The 11,955-nt window shown below is 44.5% G+C and overlaps 1 protein-coding gene across 1 annotated transcript in view; it reads right to left on the bottom strand.

The window, feature by feature from the left end:
- Positions 1–11,533, bottom strand: part of LOC123775005 (GRIP and coiled-coil domain-containing protein 1) — a 66,202-nt gene extending 54,669 nt beyond the window's left edge. The window contains exon 1 of the mRNA XM_069318965.1: positions 11,395–11,533. The gene's annotated coding sequence lies outside the window, so the exon portion shown is untranslated. The remainder of the gene's footprint in view (positions 1–11,394) is intronic.
- Between the last annotated feature and the right edge of the window lie 422 nt (positions 11,534–11,955).

The following is an 11,955-nucleotide window of genomic DNA, read 5'->3' on the forward strand; positions in this document are numbered from 1 at the left end:
ACCTTTTAACTGTCAATCAACTGATGTACAGATTTCTGAGCCTACTCTCTGTGTGTGTGTGTGTGTGTGTGTGTGTGTGTGTGTGTGTGTGTGTGTGTGTGTGTGTGTGTGTGTGGGCCTCGTAGCCTGGTGGATAGCGCGCAGGACTCGCAATTCTGTGGCGCGGGTTCGATTCCCGCACGAGGCAGAAACAAATGGGCAAAGTTTCTTTCACCCTGAATGCCCCTGTTACCTAGCAGTAAACAGGTACCTGGGAGTTAGTCAGCTGACACGGGCTGCTTCCTGGGGGGTGTGTGTGTGTGGTGTGGGAAAAAAAGTAGTTAGTAAACAGTTGATTGACAGTTGAGAGGCGGGCCGAAAGAGCAAAGCTCAACCCCCGCAAACACAGCTAGGTGAATATACACACACACTAGCAACATTCAGCCATTGTTCGACGAGGGGCTTAACAGCTTGTCACGAGTCAATTCGTCGACCAGTCTAGACAAAGGTAGAGACTGTGTGGACTGTTGACAGGCAAAGTAATTGATGAGTTCCGGAGGTCCCACACCTGGGGTTACCGGCACAGGTGTGGAGAGAGAGAGAGAGAGAGAGAGAGAGAGAGAGAGAGAGAGAGAGAGAGAGAGAGAGAGAGAGAGGAGAAGAGAGAGAGAGAGAGAGAGAGAGAGACAGAGAGAGAGAGAGACAGAGAGAGAGAGAGACAGAGAGAGAGAGAGACAGAGAGAGAGAGAGACAGAGAGAGAGAGAGAGACAGAGAGAGAGAGAGAGAGAGAGAGAGAGAGAGAGAGGAGAGAGAGAGAGAGAGAGAGAGAGAGAGAGAGAGACCCGGGCTCCGCCAGGTACCCAGTAATAATATATATGTTTTGCATGCATTGTGCAATACGTTAGTCAATGGTCAATGATATGGTTCAACCATACTTACATACTTAATAAATATCACTCGTTCGCACTCAAACGATATAAAAGATAGAGTGAAAGAATACGGTGGGGGGGGGGGGGTGTCTGCGTCGCTCCCATCAATCACTACACGTAAAAATTAACGTTTCATCATAACACGTGCTTTTGTTTACATTTTTACGCGCGCAGTTTGATAAACAGAACATAATGCTCCAGAGGGACGCACAGGCATGTTTTTAAAGTGGTTTACTTTGAGGTAAAACAAGTAGCGGTCATCAAAGATGTGTGTGTGTGTGTGTGTGTGTGTGTGTGTGTGTGTGTGTGTGTGTGTGTGTGTGTGTGTGTGTGTGTGTGTGTGTGTGTGTGTGTGTCACTAGGCGACACAGTTAGCATTGCTGGCATTCTTATCCTCGACCAGTGCTACAAGTGAATTAGTGACTGAAATACTTCCAGAATACCTAAGAGACTTCATTGGGATTTATGATCCCAAATTCGCGGACGGAGCCGGTCAGTGGGACACTCTTGCCAACTCTCACCCTCGACCAACTTTTCCAAACGACGGCAAACAGGCCAAATGGAAGAACCCCATAGTGGAGAACATTGCCACAGCGTTGCTGGAGACAGCGTCTGGGAAGAACAAAGCACCCCTCCTAGCTGTGCAAGCTCCCCATGCTAGGGACTTCCTGTTGGCAGTCCCTAATTCCGCCTTGGGCACCCGCCTGGACCATCGGACCTTAAGTATTGGTGTTGTCCTACGCCTTGCCGCCCCTGTCTCCACCGAGCACCGGTGTATTTGCGGCCATGCACGGGCAGACCAATACGGCAGCCATGGTCTCATCTGTCGTAAGACACAGGGAAAGATTGCCAGACATGAAGCAGTCAATGACATCATCAAGAGAAGTTTGGCTTCAGCTGGGTGCCCAGCACAAAGGGAACCTCAGTTGTGCAGACCTGACAACAGCCAAAAACGCCCAGATGGAGTCACCCTGCAGCCGTGGAGGGAAGGTAAATAGGTCGTGTGGGACTACACGTGTGCATCCACATTGGCTGATACCTATCTACCTTACAGCGCAGCTGAGGGAGGCGGGGCGGCCACCTTCAGGGACACCCAGAAAACCAACAAGTACAGAGACCTAGAACGTTGTTACAGGTTCGTGCCGATAGGCTCTGAGACTCTGGGCGCCTGGGGTAAATGTGCACTTAAGTTCCAAAAGGAGGTGGGTGAGGACCTCATCAGGCAAACTAAAGACTCAAGAGCGGCCAGTTTCCTGTTCCAGCGCCTCAGTGTCGCTATCCAGAGAGGAAATGCTTGCTATATCTTGGGCACGCACCCCACCTCCGAGGAGCAGGATGAAGTCTTCGAACAGTGATTGTTATGTGTGAATTTTTTTGTAAACTGTAACAGAATGTAATACAATTAATACAAAAAAAAAAGAATAGGGGTGGTAGGAGAAAAAATATTAAAGTGTTCAGTGAGAATCCACAAGGTCTTCTCTGAATACTCTTTATTTTCTTCTCCGAGGCTATGGGTGGGTCCCTACACTTGCACCAAAGGTGGTACCTAATATTATTATATACTTGCAGTTTGGACTTTAGTATTGAAATACGAGAAGCGGTCTCCGTAGACTGCTTACCCAAGCTGTACGAACCACTGCTCACTACATCTCTCAATGTCCAGTTATCAGACCATTCAGACCCGTTGGCATGAGGTACCTGGAGCTTGTAATTACTCACTCTCGTGTTCTTGAGGATAGCCTCATAATGCCCCGAATGTTGGCCAGTGTAGACTACTGATCACATGGCCCTGTATGACTGACCATCCTGTGTGATGGGCAGTTTTAGCATCACGTAGCTAGTTCTTGACACACACTGTACTCCCCTTCATATAGTCTAGGGCAGCTAGTTCTTGACACACACTGTACTGCCCTTCATATAGTCTAGGGCAGCTAGTTCTTGACACACACTGTACTCCCCTTCATATAGTCTAGGGCAGCTAGTTCTTGACACACACTGTACTGCCCTTCATATAGTCTAGGGCAGCTAGTTCTTGACACACACTGTACTGCCCTTCATATAGTCTAGGGCAGCTAGTTCTTGACACACACTGTACTCCCCTTCATATAGTCTAGGGCAGCTAGTTCTTGACACACACTGTACTCCCCTTCATATAGTCTAGGGCAGCTAGTTCTTGACACACACTGTACTGCCCTTCATATAGTCTAGGGCAGCTAGTTCTTGACACACACTGTACTGCCCTATACATAGTCTAGGGCAGCTGCACAAGTGCTCATGTACCTAAATGTATTAATACACAACAATCATGAAGGGATGATAATTTTAGTATACTCTTCGTGTAGTGTATGACAGGTACTCAAGTGGCCATGTATCACATCACCGCCGCCTCTCTAGCTCTCACAACCTCACAAAAGTGATACACTCAGGTGCCCCAACCTAACCTTACCGAGGACCCACCAATAGAAAAACGAAAAATCACGTCAATTTTTGTGAGCCGATATGATTTATAGTACATCATATTTTAGCGTTGGGGATTTATAGGTTAAAATGTGATGGAGTTGTGGAGAGGACAAGTTGACCACTCTTGACACCCACCGTGTTCCGTCCCGGCCAAGTCAGGCAGGCAACGGTAACGTCAGTATTACGCTGCTTTAACTTGTACTAATACGCCTACCTTGAGGTTACCTTGAGGTTACCTTGAGCTGCTTCCGGGGCTTAGCGTCCCCGCGGCCCGGTCCTCGACCAGGCCTCCTGGGGCCAGATTCACGAAGCAGTTACGCAAGCACTTACGAACGTGTACATCGTTCCTCAATCTTTGGCGGCTTTGGTTACATTTATTAAATAGTTTACAAGCATGAAAACTTGCCAATCAACTGTTGTTATTGTTATAAACAGCCTCCTGGTGCTTCGGAGCGCATTAACTGTTTAATAATTGTAAACAAAGCCGCCAAAGATTGAGAAAAGATGGACAGGTTCGTAGGTGTTTGCGTAACTTCTTCGTGAATCTAGTCCCTGGTTGCTGGACTGATTAACTAGGCTGTTGGACGCGGCTGCTCGCAGCCTGACGTATGATTTTCTAATCCTAATTTTAATAATTTTTTTATTATTAATTTTTTTATTATTAAATTAGGATTTTTTATAAAATCCTAATTTTAAGGATTAGTTGAGTCCATACAAAAGCGACTACTGGTGACTAAGCCTCTTAGTGAAGGCCCTGTATGGTTGACGCCGTCCACCTCGGTGAATAAATTCGGTAGTTTAGGGAAAGTAAAACCGCTTAGTAATGAGGCTTTTAGAGACTCATGAGCATCGGCTCCGGTAGCCCAGGAGACAGCCTGACAATGTTACACTAATCCACTGTATTTTGTACGGAGGGAAGCGGGAAGAACTGCCTGATATATTAGTGATGAGGACGGCTTCCAGGCGTCTACCCTAGTTGCCCAGGTGGTGTTGCTGTAAGGGTTTCGTGGCCTCGTTAACATCTTCTAACTTGAGCTCTCCTAACACCTTCTTCACCGCTGTAACAACCTTGTAAGTGGCCGGCAACCTTTAGCGCTCCTCTAATGACTCCTAACACCCACTTCCAGCCCTCCACACCAACGCTTCCGATACATGTAATGATGCTATGTGGGATTGGTAAAGATGGCAGCCAACCTTCAGTGAAGGAACTGGGCCCTCAGTAGTTACAACCAGACACAACCTACAGTGAAGGAACTGGGCCCTCAGTAGTTACAACCAGACACAACCTACAGTGAAGGAACTGGGCCCTCAGTAGTTACAACCAGACACAACCTACAGTGAAGGAACTGACCCACAGTTCCTCAACACATCAACAACACTGTCACCTGTGTTACAAAACATCAACACAACTAAAGGTGTTGATGTTGATTGAAGCCTACATGGTGGGCGTGACCTTTGGGGACCCTACTAATATGCTCCTTCAATAAGGAAGGAAGGAAGTAAGCAGGCGTGTCTGTGTGGAGCCTGCCGGGCGACTTAATGTACTCATGTCTTGATGTCAGTAAAGGTTGAAGGCGCCCATGTTTTCCATCGTGAAGAAATAGTTTCAATATTATTCTTGGCTCGCAATGTACAATTAAATAACAAATAGAATAATTGAAAATATTATAGTATAGTTTTACATGCGACATGATAAAACTCTGCTCGTAATTTTTGAGACGAATTGCAGCCAATTTTTTATTATTAATATGAAATTTCTCCCGGGTGAAGCCCTAATGAAACTGAGTTTGTTGTTCCTGAGGGAAATTTGGTTGTGGCAATACCCCAGTTGGACCATATGTGGTGTGTGGTGGTGTGTGGTTGTGGTGTGGTGGTTGTGTGGTGGTGGTGTGGTTGTGTGGTGGTGGTGTAGTGGTGTGTGGTGGGGTGGTTGTGGTGGTTGTGGTGGTGGTGTAGTGGTGTGTGGTGGTGTGGTGGTGGTGTAGTGGTGTGTGGTGGGGTGGTTGTGGTGTGTGGTGGGATGTGGTGGTGTGTGATGTGTGGTGTGGAAGTTTGCTGGACTGACTGACTAACTAACTGACTGACTGACTGACTGACTGACTGACTGACTGACTGACTGACTGACTGACTGACTAACTAACTGGCTCTGTCTCAGTCAAACCACGTACGAAACCAACACATAAACCCCACTAACAGACAGCCACAGACGAACGATAGACCCGATCTGAATTTCGTTGACAAAATGAGGTGCTCGTCGCCCCGTCATTCACTAAGATAAGACTGAACATTCCCAGTATATCTCTCCCCCGATAGCGAAATTGTGACAATTATGGAACCCGGATTGAGGAGGAGGGCGGAGAGATGTTATCAGGGACATATACGGATGGCTGTCATGGATCAGGGTTAGGCTACGGTGTCTCGATGTTTGGGTGCTGTGACGCCGCTCCAAGCTGTTGGCGCCTAGGGAGACCTCTGGTGACGGAATTGGCTCCAACATTTACAATACATCATGAAGACTCTGAACCTTACAAAACAGCATGCACACTGTCATCTTTTCAGCATAGTATAGATTGGAAACTTTTTAACAGAGTATAGATTGGGAACTTTTCAACATAGTATAGATTGGGAACTTTTTAACAGAGTATAGATTGGGAACTTTTCAACATAGTATAGATTGGGAACTTTTTAACAGAGTATAGATTGGGAACTTTTTAACAGAGTATAGATTGGGAACTTTTCAACATAGTATAGATTGGGAACTTTTTAACAGAGTATAGATTGGGAACTTTTCAACATAGTATAGATTGGGAACTTTTTAACAGAGTATAGATTGGGAACTTTTCAACATAGTATAGATTGGGAACTTTTCAACATAGTATAGATTGGGAACTTTTTAACAGAGTATAGATTGGGAACTTTTTAACAGAGTATAGATTGGGAACTTTTCAACATAGTATAGATTGGGAACTTTTCAACATAGTATAGATTGGGAACTTTTCAACATAGTATAGATTGGGAACTTTTCAACCCAGCATCAATTGGGAACTTTTCAACACAGCATATAGATTGGGAACTTTTTGAACAGCACATAAATTGGGAAATTCTTCAACAGCGCATAGATTGGGAACTTTCTCTAGAACAGTCCACACATTGGGAACTTCTAAAAGAGCTAATAGACTGGGAACCATCTAGAACAGCACACAGACAGGGACCTTTTAGAACTGTTCATAGATTGGAAACCTTCTAACATCATTGTGTCAAGTGCTGGTTGTGTCAAGTGCTGGTTGTGTCAAGTGCTGGTTGTGTCAAGTGCTGGTTGTGTCAAGTGCTGGTTGTGTCAAGTGGTGGTTGTGTCAAGTGCTGGTTGTGTCAAGTGCTGGTTGTGTCAAGTGTTGGTTGTGTCAAGTGCTGGTTGTGTCAAGTGCTGGTTGTGTCAAGTGCTGGTTGTGTCAAGTGCTGGTTGTGTCAAGTGTTGGTTGTGTCAAGTGCTGGTTGTGTCAAGTGCTGGTTGTGTCAAGTGCTGGTTGTGTCAAGTGCTGGTTGTGTCAAGTGCTGGTTGTGTCAAGTGCTGGTTGTGTCAAGTGCTGGTTGTGTCAAGTAGTGGTTGTGTGTCAAGTTGCAGCTGTAACAGCGTCATTAACATGTAACTGAGAGGTAGTTGTGGCTGAGGGGTGGTGGTGGAAGAGAGGGTGGTAGTGGTGGTGGGGGGGGGGTTGTCACAGGTGTTCCACTAACGACCATTGTTATGACGCAATTGACTCTCTCTTTGTTTGTGTTCACCTGTGCCATCCAGCCTGGCTTTGTTTACTGATTACCTGTGTTAACGAACCTCAACTCTCCCGCCACCTCCCGATACAGTCCACTACGGGCTCACCATAGCCCGTGCTATTGGAACTTTTGGTTCCAGGTAGCGAATCTTAAACAACAACCTTCCGATAACCCTTCTCACCTCTCCCGGCACACTCTTCCATGTGGGTACGCCATGAACATATGATAATCACATTCCATCTTGGAGACTTCACATCTTACATAGGGACGGTTACGGAGGCTTCGGACCCGTAGACAAGGTTGGGTAGGAGGAAATACCGTCACCACAAAGGTATTTGTAATTCCCATTTATTCGTTGAAAACAGATGTTTGATTTTTGTTTTGAAATTAGTTGTCACATCTTGTGCATATTATGTGGTTCATAATTCGTGTGACTATTGTCACAAGACAGTCGGTAACCTGCATTATTTGGTCTTAACTGGTCGTGGATTTCAGTCTTCACTATAAGCGTTCATTCCTAGCTCCTATTTTCTGTATGTTAATTTTTTGCTATGTATTTCTACTTCCCAGCGATATAGAGGCTGGAATGTTCTGGGAATGGTAACGTTCAGCGGACCAATTATCATCTTCGATTAGTTTAAAATTGAATCTAGCCAATCAGGGACTGCTCTTTTTGATTGAACTAATCATAGTTTGCCAGGTTGAGCTCAGCCAATGGGAGCTAATCACGGGGAGGTGAAAAAGGAGTCACAGCGCTTTCCAGCAGTCACTTCAATGGCAGCCAGTGGGTGGGAACATTCACGAGTGCAAATGCTGCCCAGAACTTTAAATTGACGCAGGCTGGCGAGTAGGCTACACAGTTGAGAATGACGAGTAGGCTACACAGTTGAGAATGACAAGTAGGCTACACAGTTGAGAATGACGAGTAGGCTACACAGTTGAGAATGACGAGTAGGCTACACAGTTGAGAATGACGAGTAGGCTACACAGTTGAGAATGACGAGTAGGCTACACAGTTGTGAATGACGAGTAGGCTACACAGTTGAGAATGACGAGTAGGCTACACAGTTGAGAATCAAGTGCAAACGCTGACGGATACTTAAAGAGTTCCCAGAAGGGTAGTGCGCGGACCTACAAGCAGTTCTACCAGAACATGCCATATTCCTCTCCTCACTCAACGACTTACAGAAGTCCGTAAGTGAGAGAGAGAGAGAGAGAGAGAGAGAAAGAGAGAGAGAGAGAGAGAGAGAGAGAGAGAGAGAGAGAGAGAGAGAGAGGGAGAGAGAGAGAGGGGAGAGAGAGAGAGGGAGAGAGAGAGAGAATGTTCGCTAATTGTATTTATTGTGAGTACTGAATCTACGTATTGAGCGCTAATATACACTCAGTAACTTACCTATACACGCACTAGTAAAAGGGTCCAAAGCGCTAAAATAGACAGTTAAACAGACAGAGGTATAGCTGTGCTAAATGGCACTAGGGGTAGGCATTAACAACAGTCAGAGCCTCCTCAGGGTCTAACAACTCCCGACCATTAGTTCGCACGAAGCGTCAACATAGCTCAGATATTCATGGCTGAGGCTTCCTGGTCGACCACTCTCAATATCTTCCTTATTAACTGTTACTGGTTTTAACTGTGGTTGTTATGGGTGACTGGTGTGTTATGGGTAACGAGGTTGTTATCAGTGACTGGTAACGAGGTTGTTGGGGCTGTAAGGATGAGTACAGATTCAGGAAAGACCTGGATAAATACTGGTTTAGAAACGGCGTTGCTGATTTATAGAACAAATTACCAGGTATCATAATAGACGTGAGATCGCTGGGTTGTTTCAAGTGTATTTTAGACTTATATATAAAAAAGTTTGATAATAATTAACAGCTGCGTACCATGGGCCAATAGACTTTCTACAGTTTAATTTGTTCTTATGTCGTTACTGTGTACGGTGTTAGGGTAATCTCATGCTTAGGCAAGGAGGTCCTGCCTATTCTATACCGGCTATTCAACAACATATCTGCATACTCAAGTATAAGTAATCAACAACACGATACATGCTCAGATGCTTGTGTGTAGACACCATCCCCCCCCCCCTCATCCACCCTTATGTACCCGAGACAGCTGTCTGGGACCAACGCCACTCCACCAGCTGAACCGCTTGTTTAAGACTGCCGGCGATAGTTACCTGCACATCAGCGCCATCTACACTAGGCCTGACCCGCCTATATAAGCAGATCACTACCGGCCAGACCACGCACAGCACCGCTCTTGTGTCAGGTAAGTCCACTACGGGCTCACCATAGCCGGTGCACCCCGCTCCTGTGCCAGGTAAGTTACGGGGTCACCATAGCCCGTGCTACTTGGAACTTGTTCCGAGTAGCTAAATCTGTAACAACAAACGGCCAGACCTCAGAATACGCTTCATGCTCTCACAGCCGCCTTCCCAGGAACCAGTAGATGCTTACAGCTTTCTTTTGCCCATTAACGTAACTGTCACATGTTTATCTTTCTTTTGCACTTTTTATTGTGGTAACGCCAAGTAGAATATGGGAATTGTTTTATTTGTTGTTAGTCATTTTTGTTATATTAAATACTTAATATAAATGGTTGTGGCTCTCACACCGTAAAGAGGTCAGAAGCAATCTTATTTTCTTTTACTTTTTGTTTTATTTAATGTGATTGGCTTAACACCAGCCAGAATAGCCACTGCTCTATTCTTTCACTGTTACGTCACAATGGCATTAGTATTAAACATATAAAGTGGTGACCACAATATATCGAAATGAAACAGAAAGAAGTATAATCATATTAACACGTTTCTAAACAATAATAATAATATTATTAATAATAATAATAATAGCAATTAATAATACTGAGCAAGTCGCAGAAATAGAAACATAAAGTCAGGAAACTAAACGAATAGTTAGGCTTCCCTCACCGAGAACACTATGAGAGTTCACCATAATATTTGTTCCCTACGAGTGTTAGTGGCTTAGCAAGAATGTCAGAACACCAATGTTATGTATTCTTACAAACCCAATGGACCTTTTTGTAAATAAATAAATAAATTTCATCGTCGCAAAGTGGTGGAAAACATCTTATTCTTAAAACTAATTAAAATAGTTGTGAAAAAACCCACATCACCCATGAATTGTTAATACAACACGTAGAAATAAACTGCCGCTGGTTGTGTTAATTCCATTATAAATAAACACATTAGTCATAAATGAGACTAGAAAGGACGACTTTACTACAGACAAACAGGGTTAATTTCCCCGCGTCGTCGTCGCCTCGTCATATAATCTATTTAGCTAATGTTACACTAAAATCATCAGTCTCAGGATTGAAACCAAAATCAAATGAGTCTATTAAATTAATTGTATAGTCAATAAAGATTTGACATCACACCCATTCTTCCTTCCGAATCTCAATGGAAACCAGCTGGGGCCAGATTCACGAAAGCACTTACGAACCTGTACATCTTTTCTGAATCTTTGGCGGCTTTGTTTCTAATTATTCAACAGTTAATGAGCTTCGAAGCACCAGGAGGCTGTTTATAACAATAACTACAGTTGAATGGGAAGTTTTCATGCTTGCAAACTGTTTAATAAATGTAACCAAAGCCGTCAAAGATTGAAGAAAGATGTACACGTTCGTAAGTGCTTGCATAAGTACTTTCGTGAATCTGGCCCAGTTGTGTACGATGCCGAGGCGAGGAGGAGGAGGGCGGCCATTGTGATAAGAGCAGTGAACCTGGAGAGATGACACGTCCCGTGGGTGGTGTTACCGACACTCAGCCTACCCCCCCCCCCCCCCCCCCCGTGACCACTGACTCTTACCACCAAGTCCCAGAACACAACGTGACTGACCATCGCCACTATTTGTTGTCAAGACTTGAAATAATGTTAGTGGAGAGTTCCGTTTTTATATTACATGTAATTTGGCAGAATTAAATTGTTATTGTGTAGGACAACACCACCCACAAGGGTAAAGCAATCACAATTAACTAATATATGTGTCATAAATGAATTATACATGTTTTAAAATCAAAATTTAAATTTTAAAATACAACTGGAAAAGATAATTAGGACAAATAGGGGGATCTTTAACAAGTCGCCGGCTTCCTGTCCTCGTCGAGGCTACTAGTGTTAGTGGCCTCAAGAAAATTCAGGCATCTAATGTAACTGTACACCAAAACACGCCTCCATCACTAAACAGACACCAACAGATGACAAAGCACCCAAACTCAGGCTTTGACCACTTACCTAATCACTGTGTTGTTTCGTGTCCCTGGGACTGACGACAGGTGCAAGGTGGATATACAGCCATCACCTGGCTACTGTCCATAATGATACATGTCCTGGAACAAGTAATTTGAACCATGCGAGCCAAGACTGGCGGGCGTCCAGCTTTGTTTACATCGATGATGTATGACACGCAGCGGCATGCAAAAAGGCAGCGTCGTCTGCCATGACATGTCCCACTTACCTCAGTAAACTTAGTTCATTTTAAATTTTATTCACAACAGAGTTCATAAATATAATAGTGCTAATATTTTATTCATAATAAATGCATACAAAGTACATAAGAAGTAAATTGTATGTGCAGGGAATGCATATAAAATGAAGCCATTACTTACCTAGTCTAAAATCTGGCAAGGAACTCTTGGTTGGCAGCCTGACCTCATAAATATTGGCCAAATGGGCGTTAGGTCAGGATACAAGTAACATCGTACGCAAGACGATTTGCCAACGGATTTTGAAACGTAACCTAACCTAACCGAGCCCAGTACAGTCTAACCTATACATCCTCCAGGGGCAGAACTG

The sequence above is a fragment of the Procambarus clarkii genome, chromosome 92, assembly GCF_040958095.1.
Source record: "Procambarus clarkii isolate CNS0578487 chromosome 92, FALCON_Pclarkii_2.0, whole genome shotgun sequence".
In the NCBI taxonomy this organism is placed as follows: Eukaryota; Metazoa; Arthropoda; class Malacostraca; order Decapoda; family Cambaridae; genus Procambarus; species Procambarus clarkii.